The sequence below is a fragment of the Mobula hypostoma genome, chromosome 19 (genome assembly GCF_963921235.1).
Source record: "Mobula hypostoma chromosome 19, sMobHyp1.1, whole genome shotgun sequence".
In the NCBI taxonomy this organism is placed as follows: Eukaryota; Metazoa; Chordata; class Chondrichthyes; order Myliobatiformes; family Myliobatidae; genus Mobula; species Mobula hypostoma.
The window spans coordinates 37,035,682-37,060,863 of record NC_086115.1 but is presented as its reverse complement, the minus strand read 5'-3'; the positions used below and the strand labels follow the sequence as shown (position 1 = coordinate 37,060,863).

Here is a 25,182-nt window from a genome sequence, read left to right as displayed (position 1 = left end):
TTGGGCATCTGTCTCCCTGTGGTCAGAAGATTTTAGAATATCTATGTTAACTAGTTTCTCCCTGTAAAGGTACTTGAACATTCAGAGGTGTTAAACAAACTCTCCACGGCTTCCAACCAGGTACAGATATCGATTATAACCAACATTTTGATGACGAACTCTACATCTTTATCAGGGATGATGATGCATATAACTGATGAAGATGGCAGAATCTGTCATTGAAATGTTGATCATAATTGATATCTGTACCCGGTGGGAAGCCTGAGAAGAGTTTAGTCATCATATATGCTGGGAAAGCGCTGCTAGATCCTTTTTCATTCAGAGGTGTCTCCCGTTGTAGATATGAAATTCAAAGGAAGCACTGTTTACTTCAATACCTTGGATTGACAACGTCATTGTAACTATTGAAATTGTACTGACTCACCTTTGATTTTAAGGGTATAAATTGTGATGTACCTTTGAGCTTGTGAAAGGGTCTCCACGAGAATGTCCGTTTGTCATGATGAATGAAGACTTTCATATCCACAACCTCTCCAGTTTCTCCAGCAACTTAGTCATAGTCACAACACTTACCATAAAACACCTGTGTAAATACTGGGGCAAAGCAGAACTGGTGTAGGATGCATGTGAAAGCCATAGGACTGACTTTGAAGGAATGCCAAACCAGCCGCAATTGTTTATTATGTGCAATGATTTTCTGGAATGTTCAATCAGTTTTTGATGTAATAAAAACATGTTTTGTGGACTTCCTGATGATTTATTCCTTTATTTGAATTTAATGAACTATAGGAAGACTGTAAAATGAGATTGATTTGTGATTCCTGCCTGTGTAATTGAGTTACCAACATAGCTGAATTAATTACCAGTGTTGAACTGGAAGATGAAGGTAATAATTTAACAACATTTAACTAGGAATCACAAGTCACAGAGACTTTCATTATCATATTTTCCCCTTCAACAGAAATGGTCTTTATTCATTTGCATTTGTTTGCTTTCTCACATTATACCAAATTAAAGAAATTACATAAATTTAGAGCAAAATTACAAGGTGAGGAATAGTGGCCTTTTCAAAGCCTTCTCCTCTAGTTGAGAACCAAGTCCTCTGTGAAGGAAATCACCAGATGACTAATCTGGATAATAATTTGTGTGCTTATCTGGCACTTGAATCATAGGCCTGCTAACACAAAGGTGCAGGCATTCATATTGATCCATGTGGACACAATATGAAGCTTAGTAATGCTACTTGGATAGTCTCTGACCTCAGTCATAACATAATACATGACTGTAAGCTTGCTTGCCATTGGAAGCAAATATTTCATGTGTAATATCATGCTCCATTGCATTTGGCCCACATGGATGTTATTAGTAGGCGTAAAAGTTAAATGTTTGATGCACTAGTACTGTAGTACAATCTGAGCAAAAAAAGTTGAAGCTCAATTGCAAATAAAGCAACATTTATTGGTGTTATTTCTAGATCACTGCAGGGAATCTGTAAAAGAGGAATTATTTTTGCCTGAAGGAACAAGTGTTTTTAACAAATAATTTCCAGTGGCTCCATGGGGTGTACCCCTGAGATCCAAACATGCAATAGCCTCGAACTCTTCCCTCTGCACTGAGCGCATCAGTTCATTTTTTCTCTGAACTAGCTTAAGTTTAGTGCTTCTGTGCTCCATTCTGAACATCTTGTTTTAATTAAGGCAAGCAATGTATTATGTAATGGCTAATAGCATAAACATATATTGCCATGTGAATATTTCAGAAATTTAAGAAATAATTGAATGTGGATAGAGATGACAGCTATGTGAAAGTTGCTTTAATGAAAGGTAAATACCAATACAAACCATATGTCTGTGAGGCTGCCAGTGCTATATTGCTATTTTCAAATAAGGTAACAAGGAGAGAGCAAATCAAGTATCAATGCAACACTGTGTTAAAATCATACACATGGTTTTCAAGTCCTTAAAAGCACATGTGCGCTCAATACATTATACAGGGGATTCTGGTTCATTCAGCAATCCGTTAATTGGGCAGCCACTTATTTGAGACAACTTTTAAAGAACAAAAACTGATTGAGAAAATGGCCAGGGTTCCCTTCCTTTATTTGGGACATTATGCTGCTTAGTTGGGACAGGAGACTGTTTTTGATCAGTTTATAACTAGTGTCAATCGCACGCATTTGCATGGCCAGTAGACTCTACACTGTGCTTAGAGCAATCAGTTTTTAATTAGCATGAGTTGTGCGTGTTTGTGTTCAAAAAGCAGTGATTTTTGTGACTGGTCATTGGGGAGAAATATCAATGGAAGATACGATCGTCAATAGCATTGTCTCTACTGAGGTTTTGTTCATTTACAGTTAACCAAAAGAGTACGGCAGTATACACTGGATGAATTTCTCCATCAGTGATGATTAGGAACCAATACACTGTTTTATAAGCAACACATATAAAAGTTGCTGGTGAACGCAGCAGGCCAGGCAGCATCTGTAGGAAGAGGTGCAGTCGACGTTTCAGGCCGAGACCCTTCGTCAGGACTAACTGAAGGAAGAGTGAGTAAGGGATTTGAAAGTTGGAGGGGGAGGGGGAGATCCAAAATGATAAGAGAAGACAGGAGGGGGAGGGATGGAGCCAAGAGCTGGACAGGTGATAGGCAAAAGGGATACGAGAGGATCATGGGACAGGAGATCCGGGAAGAAAGACAAGGAGGGCAGAGGGGGGGACCCAGAGGATGGGCAAGGGGTATATTCAGAGGGACAGAGGGAGAAAAAGGAGAGTGAGAGAAAGAATGTGTGTATAAAAATAAGTAACAGATGGGGTACGACGGGGAGGTGGGGCATTAGCGGAAGTTAGAGAAGTCGATGTTCATGCCATCAGGTTGGAGGCTACCCAGACGGAATATAAGGTGTTGTTCCTCCAACCTGAGTGTGGCTTCATCTTTACAGTAGAGGAAGCCGTGGATAGACATGTCAGAATGGGAATGGGATGTGGAATTAAAATGCGTGGCCACTGGAAGATCCTGCTTTCTCTGGCGGACAGAGCGTAGGTGATTCCTGTTGTTTACACTGTTTTATAATACTGCGGCAGTATTGGTAATATGCTAATTGTTCTGTAATTCATTTAAATACATAATTTGTTACTCAAATGGTAGTTTGCCTTTTTTATACCGTTTTCACTATTTCCATGAAATTTCAGCTAGTTGGGCAGCTGCTTGATTGGGCCAAAATGTACTGGTCCTGATGTGGCCCAATTAATTAAAATCCATTGTATACCCACATTACTTTTTTAAAATGTATCAACGCCATTTTAATTACCAATCTTCATCTTATACCATCAATTAGCTATAAACATATATTTCTTCATATAACATATTTATATATAAACTCAGTCAAATTTAGCCTGGGCACAAATGCTCCCAAACTCTGAGATCTCCTTAACTGCAAGGTGTTTTTGTTGCTCCCTGAAGTATTGGCTCTGAACACCCTTAATTGACCTCTTTCTGCAGGCTGCATGTCATTTTGAGTTTGTATCTCTTGTGTGTCTCATTCAGCATTTGTTACATCATAATGCCTATCTCTGGCTGATGCTACACAGGTCCTTGGCCACCATTTTGTTGGCATGTTCTTCCTGAGCTCATCTATTTCTATGATCATTCCCCTGCCTGTGAGTAAGAACATTCTGTGTCTCCTATATGGACCAGATCTCTTGGGCGTGTAACTTCTGACACCCAATCTGGCTCCTCTTCTTTCTCTCTGCTTGTTCCTTTCTATTGGGCTCTGTCAAACTTTGCTGAAATCATTGGCAAAGCTCGGGAATATCCTATAATGGAGTAAGGATGGATCCATATACTTAGCAGAATACCAGCCATGATACGTGGTCCACTCTGAGCCCTTTCCTAGTAAATTCCACTTTACTGTCTCCTATCACGATGCAGATGGGTAATTCAAAGTCAAAGGAAATTCATTATTAAAGTATGTGTGTTACCATATACTGCCTTATGATCCATTTCTTTGCAGGCATTAATAGGAAAATAAAGAAATACAGTAGAATTTATGAAAAGCCATACATAAGTAAAGACAGACATACAACCAATGTACAGAAGAAGATTTCAAAACGATCTCGCTGTTAGACTCTGGGTGATGAGGAGATGTTACAATAGCATGGGTTTTATTGAACTGGAAGAATACAGAGCAATTCAAGCTCTTTGTGTTGGGCACGTGGCCAAGTTGTTAAGGCGTTTGTCTAGTTATCTCCAGGTCGCTAGTTCGAGCTTCTGCTGTGGCAGTGTGTTTGTGCCCTTGAGCAAGGCACTTAATCACACATTGCGCGAGGAGTGGCACCCCAACACAGACTTCCAATCTGCGCCTTGTAAGGCATGAAAATGCCCGACACAGGCCTCTCATGATCTGAGTCGATGTTCCCTCTCCAAGCCCTTTGGTCCAATAATTCCATGTCGACCATCATGCCCATCCAGTTTGTCCCAATTTCTTGCGTTTGTTCTATATAAGTTCCACACCTCCATGTACCTCTGCAAATAGATCATAAATTATATTATTGTACCTGCCTCAACCACTTGTGGAATCTTGTTCCATCTACTGCATGAAAAAAATTGCCCCTTGGGTCCCTTTTAAATCTTCCCCTCTCACTCTAAATCTATAAGGGTTTTGGCCTCTCCTGCCCTGGGGAAAGGATCATTACCATGCACTGTATCTAAGCCTCTCATAATTTTAAACATTTCTACATGATCCTCTCATTCTCCCGTGATCCAGGAGTAAAGACTTAGTCTGATCAACCTCTCCCCGTAGCTCAGGTCCTTTTAGTCCAAGCAGCATCCTCAGAATTTTTTTCTTTCCAATTGAACCACAACTTTCAGTACTCCAAGTGTGGCCTCACCTACGACTTGTATGTCTGCAACATAATGTCCGAACTCCAATGCTCAGTGCCCTGTCTGATGAAGGCCAGTATACTAAATACCTTTTACACCATCCTGTCTACCTGTGATGCCACTTTCAATTAACCCTGAACTTGTACTCCTAAGTCCTTCTGTTCTATTACACTCCCTAGTGCCCTATCATAGTGTAAGTCCTACACTAGTTTGACTTTCCTTTGCACTTATCTATAATAAGGTCCATATGCCACTCCTTAACCTACTTCCCTAACTGATCAAAATCCCCATGTAATCTATGATTATATTCTTTACCATCAACAATACCTAATTTTGGCAAACTTAAAGAGCAAGATTAGTTTTATTTGTCACACGTAAATTTAAATGTTGTTTTGGGTCATATCAGATCAGTGAGGATTGAGCTGGGCCATGCTTCCAGTGCCAACATAGCATGCATGCAACTCACTAACCTTAATCGTATGTCTGTGACGATGGAAGGAAGCCCAAACGGTCAGGGACAGTGCGTACAACCATCTTACAGAGACCAATTTAACTCTTACCATACAGTCGGAGCTAACTGCTACACTACCGAGCCCCGAGCCCCACGTTGATCACTTACTGATCAAACCTTGTGGATTCACCATCTAAATCATTTATTGACAAATCACAAGGGTCCCAACACCAACCACCGCAACGCACGGTTAGTCACCGACATCCATTTCTAGAAACTACCTCCGAGCCAATTTTGAATCCACTTAATTAGATCCCCCTGCATTCTGTGGGACCTTGCCTTCCAGACCAGTCTACCAGGTGAGACTTTGTTGACGGTCTTAATAAAATCCTAATATGATAAACTGTACGAATCGAAACCACGACCTGAATCAGAGACCCGTTTCTCCAACTGCTCGTACATGTCACAAGCCAGTAATGGAGCAATCAAGTCATTTCCCTGGAGCAGGAAAGACTGAGGGGCGACCTGATTATAAATTTTGGTGAGGCTTTGGGCGCCATGATAGTGTGGTGGTTAACGCAATGCTGTTGCAGCTTGGGATGTCAGGGTTCGGAGTTCAATTCTGACATTATCTATAAGGAGTCCGTATGGCCTCCCTGTGGGATCTGTGGGGTTTTTCCCGCGTAATCCGGTTTCATCCCACAGTCCAAAGGTGTACAAGTTGGTAGGTTAATCGGTCATTGTAAATTGTCACATGATCAGGCTAGGGTTAAATCGAGAGTTTCTGCGTGGCGCGTCTTGAAGGGCTGTAAGGGCCTATCCTGAACTGTATCTCAAAAATAAAAATAGATAGGGTTTTTTTCCCGGTGGAAACATCAAGTACTAAAGGGTAAGCATTTAAAATGAGTGGGGAAAGGTATGGGGCAGGTTTATTTGCACAGTGCTGTCGGTACCTGGAACAGATTGCCAGAGAGAATGATCAAAACCGATATGATAATGGCATTTAAGAGGCTTTTTGGTGGCCTCATGAATATACAAGGAATGGAGGGATATGGATCATGTGCAGGCAGAAGAGATTGATTTTAATTTGGCAGCATGTTCAGCACAGGCATCATGGGCCACAGAGCGTGTTTCTGTGTTGTGCTGTTGTATGTTCTAAGTTCTATAAATTCAGAATCAGAATCAGAATCAGGTTTATTATCATCGGCATGTGTCGGGAAATTTGTTAACTTAGCAGCGGCAGATCAATACAATACATAATATAGAAGAAGAAGAAAAAAAAATGCCACCATTTGAATTGTCAAACATGGGGAATTAGTTTTGGTTATTGTTGAATGGGTTCAGCTTCTCCGTATTCTTTTCAATGATACGATTGGATGAGTTGGTAAAAAGATTATTGGACAGTATCAAAAGCTTATGTACACTTATTGGTATTGTGCCAGTGTTACAGAACTTCACCAATGATGTAGTTAGTCCTTCCCAATCACTATCCTTATCATTTGGAGTTCTTGTCTGTAGCTTCGTACCAGGTACCTTCGTACCAGAAAAGAGGATGCTGTCTAAGTTGCATGCCATCTTGGACAATGTCTCCCATCCACTACATAATGTACTGGGTGGGCACAGGAGTACATTCAGCCAGAGACTCATTCCACCGAGATGCAACACAGAGCGTCATAGGAAGTCATTCCTGCCTGTGGCCATCAAACTCTACAACTCCTCCCCTGGAGGGTCAGACACCCTGAGCCAATAGGCTGGTCCTGGACTTATTTCATAATTTACTGACATAATTTACATATTACTGTTTAACTATTTATGGTTTTATTACTATTTATTATTTATGGTGCAACTGTAATGAAAACCAATTTCCCCCGGGATCAATAAAGTATGACTATGACTATAGGTAATGCACAGCAGTTCACCCAGAATTTGCAGTGCTTACAGCTAAGCACAGTTGCAATGCCATACACGTATTTGCCAAAGTGTTGGACTTACCAGTGCAGGACTAATCAGCTGGTTGAGTGGTGCCTCAGCAAAAACCTCTCACTTAATGTCAGTAAAGCTAAAGAGCTGATTGTTGACTTCAGAGAAAGGAAGAGGGGTGAAGAATGGGAGATGGGAACTTGGGTAAACATTAGGAGATTGGAAGGAGTCTACATCGGGAGATTGGCAGAGGAGAGAGACAGTAGCTTTAAATTCCTGGGTATTAACGTATCAGATGACCTATCTTGCACCCTGCATAGTGGATGCAATCATGAGGAAGGCTCGTCAGTATCTTTACTTTGTTAGAGTTTTCAGTGACAAGCTGTACCTTCCAACTTATATAGATGTACTGCTGATTGGCTGCACCACCGTCTGGTATGACAATTGAAATGTGTACGAACGTAAGAAGCCGCACTGAGTAGCCCAATTAATCTCTGGGACATTACTTCCCACCTTCAGTTCTATCTATCTCATTTCACCTGTACCTACATGTACATTTGACAAACTCATCTTTGGAGTACAATGCAAACCAATCCCTCAGTGCCGCAGTGGTCTCTTGCAGAACAACTGCTCATAGTGTCACAAGCCAGTAATGGAGTGATCAGGCTATTTTTCTGCAGCGGCAGAGGCTGAGGGGAGAACTAATATAAATTTGCAAAATTGAGAGCCATAAACAGAGAGCTGATGTCTTTCCCACAGGGTAGAAATGTCTCACACTAGAGGGTATGTATTGAAGGTTGGAGGGGGAATAGTTCAGAGGGGATGTGTGGGACAAGTGTTCTTTTACAGAAATGGTGGGGGTCTGGAATGGCTGCAGGGGTTGGTGTTGGAGTAAATATGATCAAGGTGTTAAGGAGGCTCTTAGAGAGGCACATGAGTATGTGTAAGATATAGAGCATGTGCAGGGAGAAAGAATTAGCTTAATTAGACATAATTTTGTGGGCCAATGATGGGTCAAAGAGCCTGTTCCTGTGCTGTACTGTTCTATGTTTAATGAGTGGTGAACATGCTCTGTTCTGTGTTCTTTTCTGAGACCTCAAGGATGTAATTTGTTCTTGGGAACAATTTATTCCATGTACAGGGTAAATGTTAAGACCATGGGGCCATAAGATGTAGGAGCAGAATTAGGCCATTTGGCCCATTGAGTCTGCTCCACCATTTCATCATGGCTGACCTATTTCTCTTTCAGCACCAATCTCCTGCCTTCTCCCATATCTCTTCATGCCCTGACTAATCAAGAATCTATCAGCCTCTGCCTTAAATATAACCATTGACTTGGTCTCCACAGCTGCCTGTGGCAATCATCCTACAGATTCACCACTCTCTGGCTAAAGAAATTCCTCCACATCTCCGTTCTAAATAGATGTCTCTCTATTCTGAGGCTGTGTCCTCTGGTCCTAGACTCCCCCACCATAGGAGGCATCCTCTTAACAACTATTCTATTGAGGCCTTTTGACTTTCAATAGGTTTAGACAATAGACAATAGATGTAGGAGTAGGCCATTCGGCCCTTCGAGCCAGCACTGCTTTCAATGAGATCCCCCTCATTCTTCTTAATTCCTTATCTTATAAGCCTTTCAATCCTGGAGTCATTTTCGTGAACTTCCTTTGAACTCTCTCCAACGTCAGCACATCCTTTCTTAGATAAGAGGCCCAAAACTGCTCACAATACACCAGCTGAAGCCTCAGCACTGCCTGATAAAGACTCAACATTGCATCCTTGTTTTTATATTTTAGTCCTTTCAAAATGAATGCTAACATGGCACTTGCCTTCCTCACCAACAACTCAATCTGAAAATTAACCTTCAGGGAATCCTGCACGAGGATTCCCAAGTCCCCTTGCAACTTAGGTTTTTGAATTTTCTCTCCATTTAGAAAATAGTCTACACTTTTATTTTTCTACCAAAGTGCTTGACCATACACTTCCTGACATTGTATTCCACCTGCCACTTCTTTGCCTGTTCTCCTAATCTGTCTAAGCCCTTCTGTAGCCTCTCTACTTCCTCAGAAATACCTGCCCTCCACCTATCTTTGTATAATCCTCAAACGTTACCGCAAAGCTATCAATTCTGTCATCCAAGTCGTTTACATTTAATGTAAAAAGAAGCAGTCCCAACACAGATCCCTGTGCAACACCAGTAGTTACAGACAGCCAATTAGAAAAGGCTCCTTTTATTCCCATTCTTTGCCAATCAGTCAAGGCTCTATCCATGCCAGTGCCCTTCCTGTAATACCATGGGCTCTTTATTTGTTAAGACCCGTACCGTACTTTTACGGGTCACCAATACGTCCATTAGACCCACAGTCTGACATCATCACTATTCTACATTGCGAATCCAATCTTCTGTAACCTTGTATTTGATTGCCTTCCATCTTTGTTCCCCATGTAGCATCATAGGTTCTATTTGTGCTGTCAGTAAGACTTCTCACCAGGCTAGAACCTGTCAATGAATGTTCTCTACTGAATGTAAACACTCAATTAGCAACTGACACAACAAGGCATCAGATATTCACCACATGTGGAGATTAAAAGCATATATGTACTCGATACATGTGATCTGTTCTTTCTCCTCTTGCCTTTTTTGATGTCTACATCCAGTCTTTTTGAATCTCAGCTGCTCTCATGAAGCATGTAGTCCTGTGACCAGTCCATCATGATCATGCAGTTCTGTGCCGTGATCCCTACAAATTTGGTTATCGGTTTACGAGGGGGGAAAATCTGGATTTTGTTGATAAGTACTGTCATTCTGAGGTAGATTCATATACTGAAGTCTCAACATTATTGAAAAGAATCACCATATACGGATCCTCCGGTGAGAACGGGCAGAATTTCAATTCTGCTGAGGTTTTGGTGAGTAACCTCAACAGGGGCAGCAGGCAGGTGTTCAGCTCGGGCTCTTAACACAGGAATTGCTGGAAGCAGAGAGACTGCCAGCAGAGGTTGCAGTGATTAAAGGAATGGCTGACCAGAAAGGGGAGAGTAAGCAGCTGAAAGGGAATGAACGGGGGCAGATGTCAGGGCAAAAAGGGCAGCAGAAGAACAAGAGGAAAATGAAATTGCAAGAATTTCAGGAAGAAACTACTGGAAACAAGAGAAAATCTGTAGATGCTGGAAATCCGAGCAACACACACAAAATGCTGGAGGAACTCAGCAGGCCAGGCAGCAACTATGGGAAAAAAGTACAGTCGATGTTTTGGGCTGAAATCCTTCGGTGGGTCTCTACTGGAGCAAGTTTAGTAAAATTATATGAAGAGAATTTTGGCTGATAATAACCTACAAAGTTACATAAATAATATTGACAACCCGTGGGTGAAATGGACTCTTAAAGTATGGAAAACTATTATAAAAGAATATAAACTAGAGAAAGACATTGCAATTCTTAAATGGTGTGCATAAGACTCGGATCTTACACCGAGTAAACTGGATGCTAGATTTAAGGACTGGACAGCTAAAGGAATAACAGCTATTTGCAATATAATGAAAGAAGGAACACTGTTCAGTTTTGAAATGCTCAAAGAGAAACACTTAATAGAAACACAAGACCTTTACTGGTACAGATGAGACAGTATATTAATAGAATGGTTAAAAATGTAACTACGGCAGATATGTGTCTGATAGAGCTGTTTAGAAAAGCATATAATTCAGACAACGGTAGTAAAATCATTTCAAGCGTGTATAAGGGTTTGTCAAATCATAAAATACATTCGACTTCATACATTAAAACAAAGTGGGAGAAGGAAGGAGGGATAATAATATCTGAGGAAGACTGGACAATAATATGGAGGTATCAGTGGAAGTGTACCAGTTCACAGAAATGGAGGGAGTTTGGGTGGAAAAACTTGATAAGATATTTTATTACACCCTCTCAGAAATCCCATTATGATAATAACCCCCCTATTTGCTGGAGACATTGTGGAAATCAAAATGCAAACCATTATCATATTTTCTGGGAATGCCCCGTTATCAAAGACTATTGGAGTGGGATACATAATGCTCTACAAGACATCTTTAAATGTGAAATACCCTCAGAAAGTAAGACTATATATTTTGGGTACATACCTCAAGAATGGTTGAAAAGAGATAAATATTTAATGAATATACTGCTGGTGGCTGGTAAACAGACCCTTACCAGGAAATGGTTATCACAGGAGAGCCCAACTCTAAATGTATGGATGGAAATTACAATGGACATTTACAAAATGGAGAAGATAACCAGATCTGTTGATCATAAGTTGGAACAATTTTATTTATACTGGAAAAATGGCGTAACTATATAACACCTCATAGGCCTGATTTTATTCTCACAAGTCAATGAATACAGTATGTTGTAAAAAAAAATCACTCCCTACTCTGTACATAGTTTTCTTCTTTCGATTGTTCTTTCTTTCCTCTTCTTTCTGTAAGTGTACACCTCAGATAAATATTATGTGGAGATTTGTGACAAATATAATTGCTGTAATTGTTATATGGCTATATGGTTATATGATATATATGTACAATGTCTGAAATACATCTTATGGAAATGTTTGTTTGATGATGAAATTCAATAAAAAATAAATTACAAAAAAAAAGAAAAAAAAAAATTATATGAGGTGAAGGTAGAGGAAGAGGAGAAAGAGGAGAGAGGGAGCAAAGGAGGGACCATATGGGAACTGGACCCATGGGGAGGCAGGAGTCGCCACAGCTCCACCATGTATTAGGCAGGTACTACGGAAGTTATACCACGGGATAACGCATCAGGGAAGGCACAATGTGATCATGACCCTCCTGCAGGCCTGGTGATGGCCAAGGATGGGCAGAGATGTTGAGAAATTGCATCACCATTATATCATTTGTGCCCAGCGTAACTCTGCTAAGGGCACAAAAATGCAGTTGGCAAACCAGCCATGGTTAAGGGGGCCCTGGAAAAACATTCAGATGGATTTCATGGGACACGTGCCATAAAGCCAGGGGGAAAGCTGTCTAGTGATCATGGATTAGTTCACCCACTAGGCTGAGGCTTTTGTAATGAGGTTTTGTACTGACAGTGCAGTTGCGCAGGAAATCCTCTCCAAGTGGGGAACCTCAGCCCAAGTGGACTCAGATCGGGAAGCACATTTCACAGTGAAATTGATGACAGAAATGTACAAGTTCTTAAGGATTTGACAATGAATCCATGTACCCCACCACCCTCAGAGCTCTGGAATGGTAGAAAAGGATGAACTGAACAACCTAAACTTAGCTAAAGCTCTAACAGAGATGGAAAAGACATGGGTTGATGGATTGCTATGAATCCTGGTGAGATTGTGACCAACCCCAAATTGCACACTGGTTCTGAGCCCCAATGAATTACTGACAGGGCAAGCAATATAGCTCACTTATGGGGTAATTACAGGTTGCAGTGAACTGGGAAATTATAGGGATAAAATGACCCAGTACATAAAAGGCCTCTGTAACCATCTTGAAGTGTTCAGGGACAGAGCAAAACAACTGCAAAACAGTGCTGATCAGAGAGAGCCAGAGGGACATAAGATAACCCTCCCATCGCTGAGAGACCAAGTCATGGAAAAGAAGCTGTCTGAAAAGGCAGAGTGTGCGCCCAGGTGGATATGACCTGTGGTGCGTCTGGCAAAGGGGAGTTATGTTTGTGTACAAACCTAGCAGAAATACCAGAGTCAGTTTAAAAAGTATGACTCACCTTCTTGTCACTCTCAGAGACAGAACAAGGAATCAAGTGCAGCAATTGACAATGTAATTACAGAGAATCTCAGTGACGAACACAAGCCTGCAGTGGCACATCTGACCACAGGTGAAATAGAACAGGAACGCAGATGCATAAAGTTCAAAGTATAACTATACTTTCTAATAAAGGCTGATTCTCGGAGGCAGATGATTATTTGAAGAGATCAGAATAGAAAGATATTGGGGGGAAGATAGGTGGGAAGGGATCAGAATTAAGGCACGGACATCAAGTTCTACAACCTCGATGGCAAGGCGGACTGAGGAACAGGAGAAATCACGTACAGCATTGGAAGAGAGTCACACCAGCTGAATGGGAAGTGACCACAAATAAGCTGGGCCACTGATCAAAAGGACAGTCCAGGATTGGGTGCCACCAGGATGAGGTCCTTGCAGCTATTTGAACAGAGACCACCCTAAACCCACCTGTAGGTCAATCAAAAATGCTGGTTGTCAACATCATTCTGATCATCTTCTGTCGTGTTATGGATTGTGAACTGTTGCCTGTGAACATGAAGCAAGGTTACCTTGCTGTGAACTTGCCCACAGAGTAACTACTGACAGCTACTGCTGATAGTTTTAGCTATCAGAGAGTGAAGGGGTGAAGATTATGCGATCAAATTTCTGGAAAATAAGAACATAAGAAATAGGAGCAGGAGTAGGTCGTTTGGCCTTTCAAACCTGCTCTGCCATTCAATAAGATCATAGCTGATCTGACCATGGACTCAACCCCACCTACCTGCCTTTTCCCCATAACTCTTAATACCCTTACCATGCAAAAATCTATCCAATCTTGTCTTAATTATATTTACTGAGGTAGCCTCCACTGCTTCATTGGGCAGAGAATTCCACAGATTCCACATTCTTTGGGAAAAGCAGTCCCTCTGCATCTCCATCCTAACTTTACTCCCTTGAGGCTGTATCCCCTAGTTCCATTTTATTGCCATTTCTGTGCAGTCTTGTAGATAGCCAATTAGAAATGTTACACAGTGTAGATGTAAATACTCATTGTTAGTAACTGGGGAAGGGATCTGAACTGAAGGGCATTTTTGATTCCCTGCTTAATTAGATGTTCCTTGAAGTTAGCCCTACCTGGGACAAGAGGAGGATTCTGGAGTTGTGTGAATATAATGGATACTAATTCAAAAAAGAACCAGGCCTCAGTTCTTATTGTAAATGCAAAGAAGTTCAGGAAGCTTGCAATTAGCCTTCATTTTTTTTTTGTGAATTGTAAGCATTAAATTGAAGTTAAAGCATAGGCTGCTCCACAGACTATGAGATTCCATATGCTAGATGCAAATGTTAAGACAATGGGGTTGTGTTAATTGGCTTGCATTAAACTTGGCAACATGGCTAAGTTATTTACACCATTGTGACTCAAATGCAAACTGGGAGACCAGATGGATGTTGTCACTTAGCATACCAAACATGGCCACAGGTATAGGCAAACAATAATTTTTCTGTACTTACATATTTATGCACTCAGAGATAGCCCTGACAACATTAATTTTGTGGGTCTGGCTCACTGTCATCAAAAGGTTTTAGAATATTTGTGTTAATTAGTTTCTCCCAAAGGAGTTCGGACCTTCAGAGGCATTGTATCAATTACAATATGCGTCCACTATGTGTCTCAAAGGAACCATTTGTCAACCCAAAGTATAGAAGTAAACATTGTTATTGTAACTATTGAACTTGTATTGAATCATTTACTGTTATGTTTGATCTCCAGGATATAAAATGTGATGTATCTTTGGGTTTGTGAGCCTCTACCGAGAGTGTTTCCAGAATGATTCCAGCTTGTTGTGCTGAATAAAGACTTCTATATCACTAGGTTCAGTGTCTCTCCAGTGACTTTGATCAGAGTTACAGTATTGTGCATTGACACAAGGCAATCAGGCGCTGGGTCCTGCATCATATTGATCTAACATAGGATCCATGACTCCATAACTTTCGATGCTGATTGCAGAGTCTTTGAAAAGTAACAAGGGAAGATGTATTCCTATTTATTTTTTGATTTTATAATTTTAACTTTACGTGGATTTCCACTATGAACGAATATGATCTGTTGATGTCATTCAAATCATTTTGACTGAGCCATTTATTCCCAGATACATCAATGAGAAAAGGCAACCAATGTCAGTCTCATCTAAATAAAGTAAATAAAATTTCTCCCACTGCCAATAGCCTCCTTCTACGTTGTCCCCATTGGAATTGGGTATTGTGAACTTTAATTGAGGCCTTGAACTTAAAGGGATGATTCCTCCTTTCAGTTTCAGTTTGTGTCTCAAGATAGAACTGATTCCTTACAAAAGGTCACCTTGTTAAAAAAAAATGCCAGATAATTTGTGTGTGCTTAAAGAAAGCAAGAAGGGGCCAGTGAGAAGGAATTGTAACAACGGGTAGGTCAACTGAAGTCTAGTGGCCATTGACAGATCTACATATTCTCATAATTTTGGATTTCTGCATGTTAGTGCTGATACTCTAGTTAAATTATTTTAAATTACATACCTCAGACCCCGGTGGTGTATTGAATCATACAGCATAGCTCAGCCCAGTTCTAGTGGAATTGCAGCTAATATTTCTATTCCTCTTTTCATTCCACTGCCTAGATTTTATTTCCATTGACATACTCCACCTATTCTCCATTCTCTTGAGAAGTGGTTACCTTTTAATCTGATTTTACCACACTTTTCAGGCAGTGTCTTCTGGATCATATCTTGTTGAGCTAAAATTGTTTCAGTTGTAACCTTATGTGGTGTTTTTGTTTCAGACCTTTCAAATACAGTAAGGCTCAGTTATGTTGTTTTTAAATGTGCATATTGAGATGCATTTCACACTTATTTTAGAAAGAACTACAAAAAGCAGATTTGTATATTTTGGATTCAGGGAGTGCGGAACTGTCAAATGCCTGTATTCAAAGGAGAGATTGCCCAGACTCAGGCGAACATTGTTCTGTTTTGTAACTTCAAAACTTTAAAGTAATTCAAAGAAACTCACAGGAGTCTGAAAATATGGGTGTAGTTCGAGTTTACTGTAAGTAAGACATGCACATATCAAGTGATGCAATTAACATATGTTTCCAAGGTTGTCAAGCCGAGGGGTGGCAGTGGGGACAAGCTCCCATTACCTAAAAGTGCTCCTCACGGCATGCACCTCAACTAGCCTCCTACAACCAAGTCCAACTCCTGGCCTTCTTGTGTGGCTTAGCCTCTAAGCCCAGTGGAACTGTTTCTACTGACAGGAGAAGGGGCGAAGGTGGGTCCTGGCTCCTTAAAACCAGTGCTTTGGGAAGGTGGAGTTCGTCAGCCTGGGAAGGCAGTCCATTTAAGGGAGGGAAAACTCTGATTTCAAACCTCTGCTGCCTTGCGGCCATACCCACTCATGGGAAAGGCTTCGGGGGTGAACCCTGAGGACAAATCTGGAGCTGGAGTCCCTAAGGCAGTCTGATATTGCCTTCAACCTTGTTTTGCCGACTCCTGCGATGACACCGGTGCCAAGCTGTATCGGCCGTTGCCCTTCCCTTGGACAACATCGGTGTCGTGGAGAGGGGAGACTTGCTGCAGGGGCAACTGCCGGTCTTCCATACAACCTTGCCCAGGCCTGTGCCCTGGGGAAATCCAGGCGCAGATCCATGGTCTTGCAAGACTAACGGATGTCACCAAAAGGCATATAATCCATAATTATTTACATGAACAAGAATCCTTAATCAAATAATATACATACAAGATTACTCAAATAATTAAAATATTACTAATACAACACTCCTCCCCACTTAGCTATAAACTTCAACTCAATAGAGAATGCATCTCAACTATATAAAACAACTACTATTTGCAGGCATCCACAGCATAGTAAATTTTAAATTGTCCCATTCAGGCCTAAAGATTTAATTGCTGTTGAGGATTCCTTACTCTTGTGGGATAACATCTTTCCTGACAAGGGAGATCACTCTGCTTGGCAGATGAGGCTTGTGGCTGTGAAACAATCTCATATTCTAGGACCCCCTCTGTGATAGTTGTGGGAATTGACTCTGAGACAACAGGAAGTCATTTAACAGCTAGGGACACCTTTCTTCATCTTTTCTCTCTCTGGAACTACTTTGAATCCTTTCTTTTTTTCTCACATTCCTTCTCTCTTTCATACCAGTCTCTATCTCGTTCACATTCTTTCTTTCCATCTCTTCCCTCCTTTTTGTTTCTGTTTGTGCATCCGGATCTTGGGCAGGTGCATTCAGTTCATTGGAGTATTCTTTTATTATTTTGTCTATTTCTCACTTTATGATCTGATCTCTCCTCTTGGTTACCCCATCTGCAACATCATCTGATAAAAACCTCTGTTTTCATATCTCCATTGACTCCTTTCTTCTTGGCCTTCCATTCATCCAGCTGGGCTTTGGTCTTTGCAAGCAGCTTTTTGTCTCCCTGATGAAGTTCATGCAATAACCTTCATGCACACAGAATAGATTCTGGTTTTTTATACTCACAAAAGTGGAATGCGTGCAACTTTCCTGAAACTCCTTGAATTCTCTTCCAACTTAAAACAAGCCACATTTTGTATGTAACTGCATGATTAACATATCAGAAGCTTTCTCAGATATGTTGCCTATGAAAACTGTTGTAGTTGGCCGGCTGATTTCTCCACTTTCACAAATCTTCCGATCAACATGGTCCTTCCTTGGTCCAATATGCTTTCCAACCAGAGGCTCAGAGGCTGGCACCTACAGCTGTTTGTCCCTGTTGGAGAACAGTTCAGGGTGGTCGGCATGGAAACAGTTTTGGCATCATCCAGTACTTCCTTAATTCTCTTTCAGTTAGCTTCATTGCCGGGGATGTGGCATGCAATTGGTGGATGCACCTCCTATTAAGTTGTAGATGTCTCAGCCATTCAGGTCCCTACAACGCTGGTCTTCCTATTTTTACCACATACAAGCTCAATGTGGCTTGTTTCTTGTTCCGTTTTACTGTTATGAATCATTCCCATAGGAGTTATCTTTTCTCTAGTGTAAGTTCTTAGTTGGATATCTGCAGGCTTCAGTTTGGTATCTTTGAAATGCTGTTCAAACTCATGTTGTGGAATGACTAAAACAGCTGAACCAGTGTCCAATTTCATTTTAATTAATTTGCCTTTCACTTCTGGTATAAGCCATATTGCTTGTCTATTTTTAATTTTCACACTTTAAATTTCTAGGCCAGGGGTCCCCAACCTTAAGCGGACCGGCTTAACATTGACAATATTCTTGCGGACCGGCCGACTGGTGGGGGGAGGGTGTTCAAGTAGGGTTAAACTCACCTCAACATGTCTTTAACATTTAGGGTTGCCAACTTTCTCACTCCCAAATAAGGGACAAATGTAGCAGTCAAATCCCGGGACACTTGTGTTTACCCCAGGAAAGACTACCATGACCATGAAGCCTTGCGCGGGCACCTGTGTGTGCATGTGTGACTTGCGCATGTGATGTGCGCATGCACGTATGTGCCGATTTTTTTCCCCACAAATCGGTTTTGCCTTCAATACTGTACATACATTATTTCTACTTTATATAGGCTGTGTATTTATCATATCATTTCTGCTTTTACTATATGTTAGTGTTACTTATTTTCGGTTTTATGTGTTATTTGTTATGACTTGGTAGGTTATTTTTTGGGTTGGGGAACGCTCAAAAATTTTTCCCATATAAATTAATGGTAATTGCTTCTGCGCTTCACGCCATTTCAGCATGAAAGGTTTCATAGGAACGCTCTACCTTAGCGGGGGAAATATGGGACAAGGGCGGTCCCATATGGGACAAACCAATTTAGCCCGATATACGGGATGTCCCTGCAAATATGGGACAGTTGGCAACCCTATGTTCAAGTTCAACAGTGCGTAACAGGGAATGAGGAAAGGTCCAGCTGACTCGTATCGTTTCCTCATGGCCCGGTAGCACATGCTTTGCGGCCCGGTGGTTGGGTACCGCTGTTCTAGGCTATACAGTTCTGTGTCACTCTCATCATTATCAGATTTTTCATTATCAGCCTGCAGATTAGTGCTCTTTCTGAAAGTGCAGCTTGAACTTTTATCTTTTTCTCTTCCCTGTGTAGTCCATTTATTTTCGTCTTCCCAGTATAGTCTCTGTATGTGTTCTACTTGTTGAATTTTCTGCAAATCTCACCTTTAAATCCGCATTTGTTTGGTGTTCATGAGCCCCTATCACAATAGTAACACAATTTGTCAGCCAGGCCAGTTTCTGTTTAGACATTGCAGTTTTATTCATGCACACTTTCATTTCTGACTGCAACTCAATTGCTTCTCTGCGGTTTCCATTGAAACAGTGTTTTCCACTGCTCATTTGAATTTAAGCTGTGCTTCTGTTAGGAGCTGATTTTGAATGCTTTCTTGTAAGAGTCCAGAAACTAAATGATCCCTTAGTGCATCATTAAGCCCTTCACCAATCTGAAAATGCTCAGGCAATCTCTTCAATTCAGCCATGTTTACTGAAATGGACTCCCCTACTTTTTATTTCTACTTATGAAACCTGAAGCATTCTGCAATCGACAATGGCTTGGGTTCTAAGTGTTTCTGCAACACTTTTATACTAGCTGCAAAGCTAATTTCTGATGGTTTGGTTGAAGCAGTTAAACTTTGAAGCAAACTGTATGCCCTTAACCCGAATGCACTTAGCAAAATTACTACTCGTTTCTCATTGGTTATTTAATTTACTTCAAAGTACTGTTCCAATAGCTCAGTATACATGAGCTAATTATCTACTTTTAATCAAACTTATTAATCTTTCCGATTTATCCAGCCACTTCTGATTTTTTTATGATTAATGTCACCCAGTACTCATTCTTTATCAATCTGTGAATTCTTCAGTTTTCTGAATTAATGTGGTTGTTATCAAATTATTATTTGTTGAGCCCTTGCTTGACTGTGCTTCAAAAGTATTTCAATTACCCTAATACACTTTGGATATATTCCAAAATGGTGAAAGTTATTTAAATGCAATCATTCTTTTTTTTCAAATGTTATCATAATACTTCGGATATGCTTTAAGTATTATTCTTGATACCTACGCATGTGAGGAACCTTTCTTTATTGAAATGAATGTAGCATTCAAACTAACTTAATGTTGCAACTTGCCTGTAATTCACTGTAGACCACATGCTCTCTGCTTTGCAAGCATTATGTTTCTCCCAAAAGAAGGCTCTAATCATGTCTGTAAAGTAGTGCAAACTCTTTGTGAATTTCAACTAGTTATTTATTGAGCCTTTTAGGCAAAGCTGTTTTCAATTGCTGTACATCGACTTATGAAAAAAGGCATTCAATTTTTATTGTTAATGTATGTTATTATTATTAAAATATAAAAACTGGAAATCCATGCAACTCCTGCCATTTATTAACAAATAGACTGCTTATTGTATGTTTTGCAAATAGGCTTTTGTCATTCCTGAAACTTGACTTCATCTTAATTAAAATCCCAGTAAGGCAGCATAAAGTATTAACTATCACAGGCAGTTTTCAGTATGAGTGGGGGTATGAAACAAAGATCAGTTAATATGTTTTGCTGACTGGCCCTTTCTGCATAGAATGGATGTCTGTGCACTGACGATCAATCGGGTCACATTGCAGAAGTTTTTATATTCAAGAGACATGGATGCTGCTACCAAGTTCAGCATTTACTACCCTAATTGCCCCTGAGAAGTTGCTTGTGCCAAGCTGCCTTCGTGGGCTGCTGCCCTCTATATAATAAAATGTACTTCCTCTCTGCTGCTCAGATGGACACCAATAATTTGCTTCCATGACAGTAAAGGGACAATTTCAAATCAGGAATGTTTGCAAGTTGGAGATTACATTGTGCCCATGTGTTTGCCTTCCTATGTGATAAAACTTGTGTGCTTGGGAAGATCTGCTTGAGAACCCTTGGATTGTCGAAGTGGTGCACCCAGAATGCAATAGCATTATACTGACGGACAGCAAGAGAGCCTTGAGGATTTTGAACTGAGTGCTGATCAAATGGTTCACTTTGTCTCATGTGAGGCTGGAGCTTTTTGATCATTGTTGACGCTGTACTCATCCAGACAAAGGAATACCTTGAAGGAACTAAAGGCTGGTGAGCCTGACATCATTGTAGGAAGTTACTAGAAGGAATTCTGAAGGACCGGATCTGCAATTACTTGGAAAGTCAAGGCTAGATCAGGAATGATCAGCATGGTTTTGTGCATGGGAGGTTAGCTAATGAATTTTTTTGAGTTTTTGAAGAAGTTGCCGAGAGGTTTGATGAAAGTAGGGCAATGGATACCACCTTATATGGACTTTAGTAAGGTTGTCGAAGAAGTCCTGCTTAACAAACTGATAGACAAGATTAGGTTGCATGGTATTTAGGGGTGCTAGTGAAGTGGATTGGGTATTGGCTCCATGATAGGAAGTAGAGGGTGATGGGTGAAGGTCAAATCTCCGACAAGTGGGATGTCCCAGGGTCAGTTCTTGCATCTCAGTTATTCATTATTTAGGGAAATGATTTGGAATTCCATGCACGTGGTGTGATTTGCAAGTTTGCTGATGATGCTGAATTAGTGGGACTTGTTGAATGTGAAGCAGGTTATAGTGAATTACAATGTTCGGGAAATGTGCTGAGGAATGGCAAGTGGATTTCAACATGGATAAGTGTAAGGTGATGCATTTAGGACATTCCAACCAGGGTATGAACAATACAGTGACTGGCAGGGCACTGAGGAGTGTGTTGTGGAACAGAGGGATCTGGGAGTATGAGTGCATACCATTCAAGTAGACAGGGTGATAAAGAAGGCATTTAGCCACGCTAGCTTTCATCAGTCAGGGTCTTGAGTTTAAGAGTAGAGTATTTTGCAGTTAGGTAAGTCATTGGTGAGACTGCAATTGGAGTATTGTGTACCATTTGGTCACCTTGTTATAGGAAAGAGAGAAGCTGGAGAGAGTGCAGAAGAGATTAAGAGGATGTTGCCTGGACTAGAGTGCTTGAGTTACAGGAAGAGGTCGGCTACACTGGATCTTTATTCCTTGGAACGATGGAGAATGAGGGGTAAACATTTATAAAACCGTGAGGGGTATCTAGAAAGTCATCAATCATTGTCTTTTCCCCAGGGTTGGGGAGTCCAAAACAAGTGGACACAGATATTAAAACAAAATGGGAGTCATTTAAAGGAGATCTGAGAGATAAATTTACAGAGAGGGTAGTGAGTACCTGGAATGAGCTACCAGAGGAAATGGCCAAGGAAGGAACAATTGCAAAATTTAAGATGCAATTGAGTAGCTACATGGGTGGGGGGTGCATGGAGGGTTATGGGCTGAACCTGAGCAACTGGGAATAGTAGAGAGGATGCTATGGTTGGCATAGATCATTTGGGCTGAAAGCAACACGCATAAAAGTTGCTGGTGAACGCAGCAGGCCAGGCAGCATCTCTAGGAAGAGGTACAGTTGACGTCTCACCCGAAACGTTGACTGTACCTCTTCCTAGAGATGCTGCCTGACCTGCTCTGTTCACCAGCAACTTTTATGTGTGTTGCTTGAAATTCCAGCATCTGCAGATTTCCTCGTATTTTGGGCGGAAAGACCTGTTTGCATGCTCTATAAACTGATGAAATGAAAAGTTTTGAGAAGTCAGGAAGTGAGTCACTCAGAGTAACCTGACTCTGAGCCTGGTAGGGCCAAGTTTCTGGTGAACCATGACCCTGAGGATGTTGTTATAGAAGATCTGATGATGGAAAAACTGTTGAATACCAAGATAGACTTCTGGTAAATGGTTATTACCTGACACTTATGCTGTACAAATTATTTATTGCTTCCCAGTTCATTCATGAACTGGCGCATACCTACTTAATATGTTCCATTGTTTAAAGTGTTATGAATGGAAAGTATTTAGGAAATGTAAGTCCACGTTTAAAAATATGACAAAGCTACATTAGAAGATTAAAGGATGGGATTTAAAAAAAATTAATCTCACACTCCTTGTTGACCCCTGTCTCAAATTTGACTTCTTTGAGCCTTTGTTTGTTATGTTTGGAATTGCTTGCAGGGTATTAATAAAAATGAATGTTTGTTTCTCCCTTGTGGCATGTATAGGAAATGTATGGAGTTTAGGAAATGTTTATGCTTAAATATTATGAATAAATCCATTATGAATAAATAAATTAATAATAAAATATTTAAGATGAGTTAAAATGTATTTTGTTGTGGTACTTTAGTGCTCAATTTAGTTAAATTAGAAAAGAAAGTAGTGTATCTTAGAGTTTTGTGGCTACTTTAAATTATTCTGGAGCTCTGATCAGAGAGGCTAGTCTTGTTGGAGTGGAAGCCGTTGCAAAGTGCTTGCCTGAAAGCATGTAGCACTGCTTAACGAATCTCAAAGTATCTCATCGAATCAGGAGTCTGTCCAGCCAAATGACAAAGTGTGGGGAGAAGACTTAGTTGTGATTGTTATTGTGAGAAGCTGAGAAGTGCTTGATGACTTCGCACATAAAGATAAGTGATGGCATCTTGAAATACCAACCCTCACCAGCTTCACTTGCCTTCCCTAATAAACAAAGTCCGCATCAAATCACTCGCTCTTGTGTGGCCGTTAGATACAACACCATGCTTAGACGGAACAATTTTTAAATAGCGTCAGTTGTGTGCATTTATATTCAAAAAGCAGTGATTTTTGCCACTGATAGTTTGCGAGAAGTTAGCAGTAAGACAATTCGGAACTTTTTACTCACTGTGGTTTCAAGCACTCAGGCTTGGAGATGCCAGAAATTGCCGGAGGGTGAAAATAAAACAGTTTCACTACTATACCAATTTAGGAACTGCAAGGAATTTGAAGGAATCTACAATCATCTTGAATGTTACAATGAAAATGAAGATTTGGAGGATAGCATTGTCTGAGGCAGTCCATTATCTGCACAAGGTGTCTATGCTGATTTTGTTCATTTACAGTCAACCAGTGCACACTGAATTCCTTCATCGATAAATATTAGGAAGTAATGCACAGTTTTATAGTATTGTAATAGTATTAATAGTATTTTATCTGTTCTTTCATTTAAATATATATGACCATAAGACATAGGAGCAGAATTAGGCCATTTAATCCATCAAGTCTGCTCCACTATTCCATCATGGTTGATCCTGGATCCCACTCAACCCTATACACCAGCCTTCTTCCCATATCCTTTGATGCCCTGACCAATCAGGAAACTAATTTCCACTTTAAGTACACCCACGGACTTGGCCTCCATCGCAGTCTGTGGCAGAGCATTCCACAGATTCACTAGTCTGACTAAAAAAATCCACCTTATCTCTATTCTAAAAGGTCATTCCTCAATTTTGAGCTGTGCTCTCTAGTTCTGGATACCCCCACCATAGGAAACATCCTCTCCACATCCACTTTATCTAGTCCTTTCAACATTCTGACGAAGGGTCTCGGCCTGAAACGTTGACTGCGCCTCTTCCTATAGATGCTGCCTGGCCTGCTGCGTTCACCAGCAACTTTGATGTATGTTGCTTGAATTTCCAGCATCTGCAGAATTCCTGTTGTTTGCTTTCAACATTCGATAGGTTTCAATGAGATCCCCCCTGCATTCTTCTAAATTCTGGTGAGTACAGGCCCAAAGCTGCCAACTGCTTCTCATATTAGCCCCTTCATTCCCAGAACAATCCTTGTGAACTTCCTGTGGTCTCTCTCCAATGACAACACATCCTTTCTGAGATATGGGAGCCAAAAATTAGATTAGATTATGAGGACACTCAGTCCTAATTTATTGTCATTTAGAAATGCATGCATGCATTAAGAAATGATACAATGTTCCTCCAGAGTGATATCACAAAAAAAACAGGACAAACCAAAGACTAACACTGACAAAACCACATAATTATAATATATAGTTACAGCAGTGCAAGCAACACCATAATTTGATAAAGAACAGACCATGGGAACAGTAAAAAAAAATCTCAAAAGTTCTGATCGACTCCTGATAGTCCACGATAGTAGACGGCAGAAGGGAGAAACTCTCTGCCATAAATCTCCAGGCACCAACAACTGTCAATGCATTGGAAGCACTCAACCCCAACCGACTCTGAGTCCGTCCAGAAACTTCGAGACTCCGACCAGCCCTTCGACACCGAGCACCGAGCACCATCTCTGCCGAGCACTTCGACCCTGTCC

General features: G+C 40.8%; 1 protein-coding gene across 4 annotated transcripts in view; it reads left to right on the top strand.

The window, feature by feature from the left end:
- The window catches only part of plce1 (phospholipase C, epsilon 1), a 482,678-nt gene that overhangs the window by 57,263 nt on the left and 400,233 nt on the right, over positions 1-25,182 (top strand). The gene's annotated exons all lie outside the window — the stretch shown is intronic.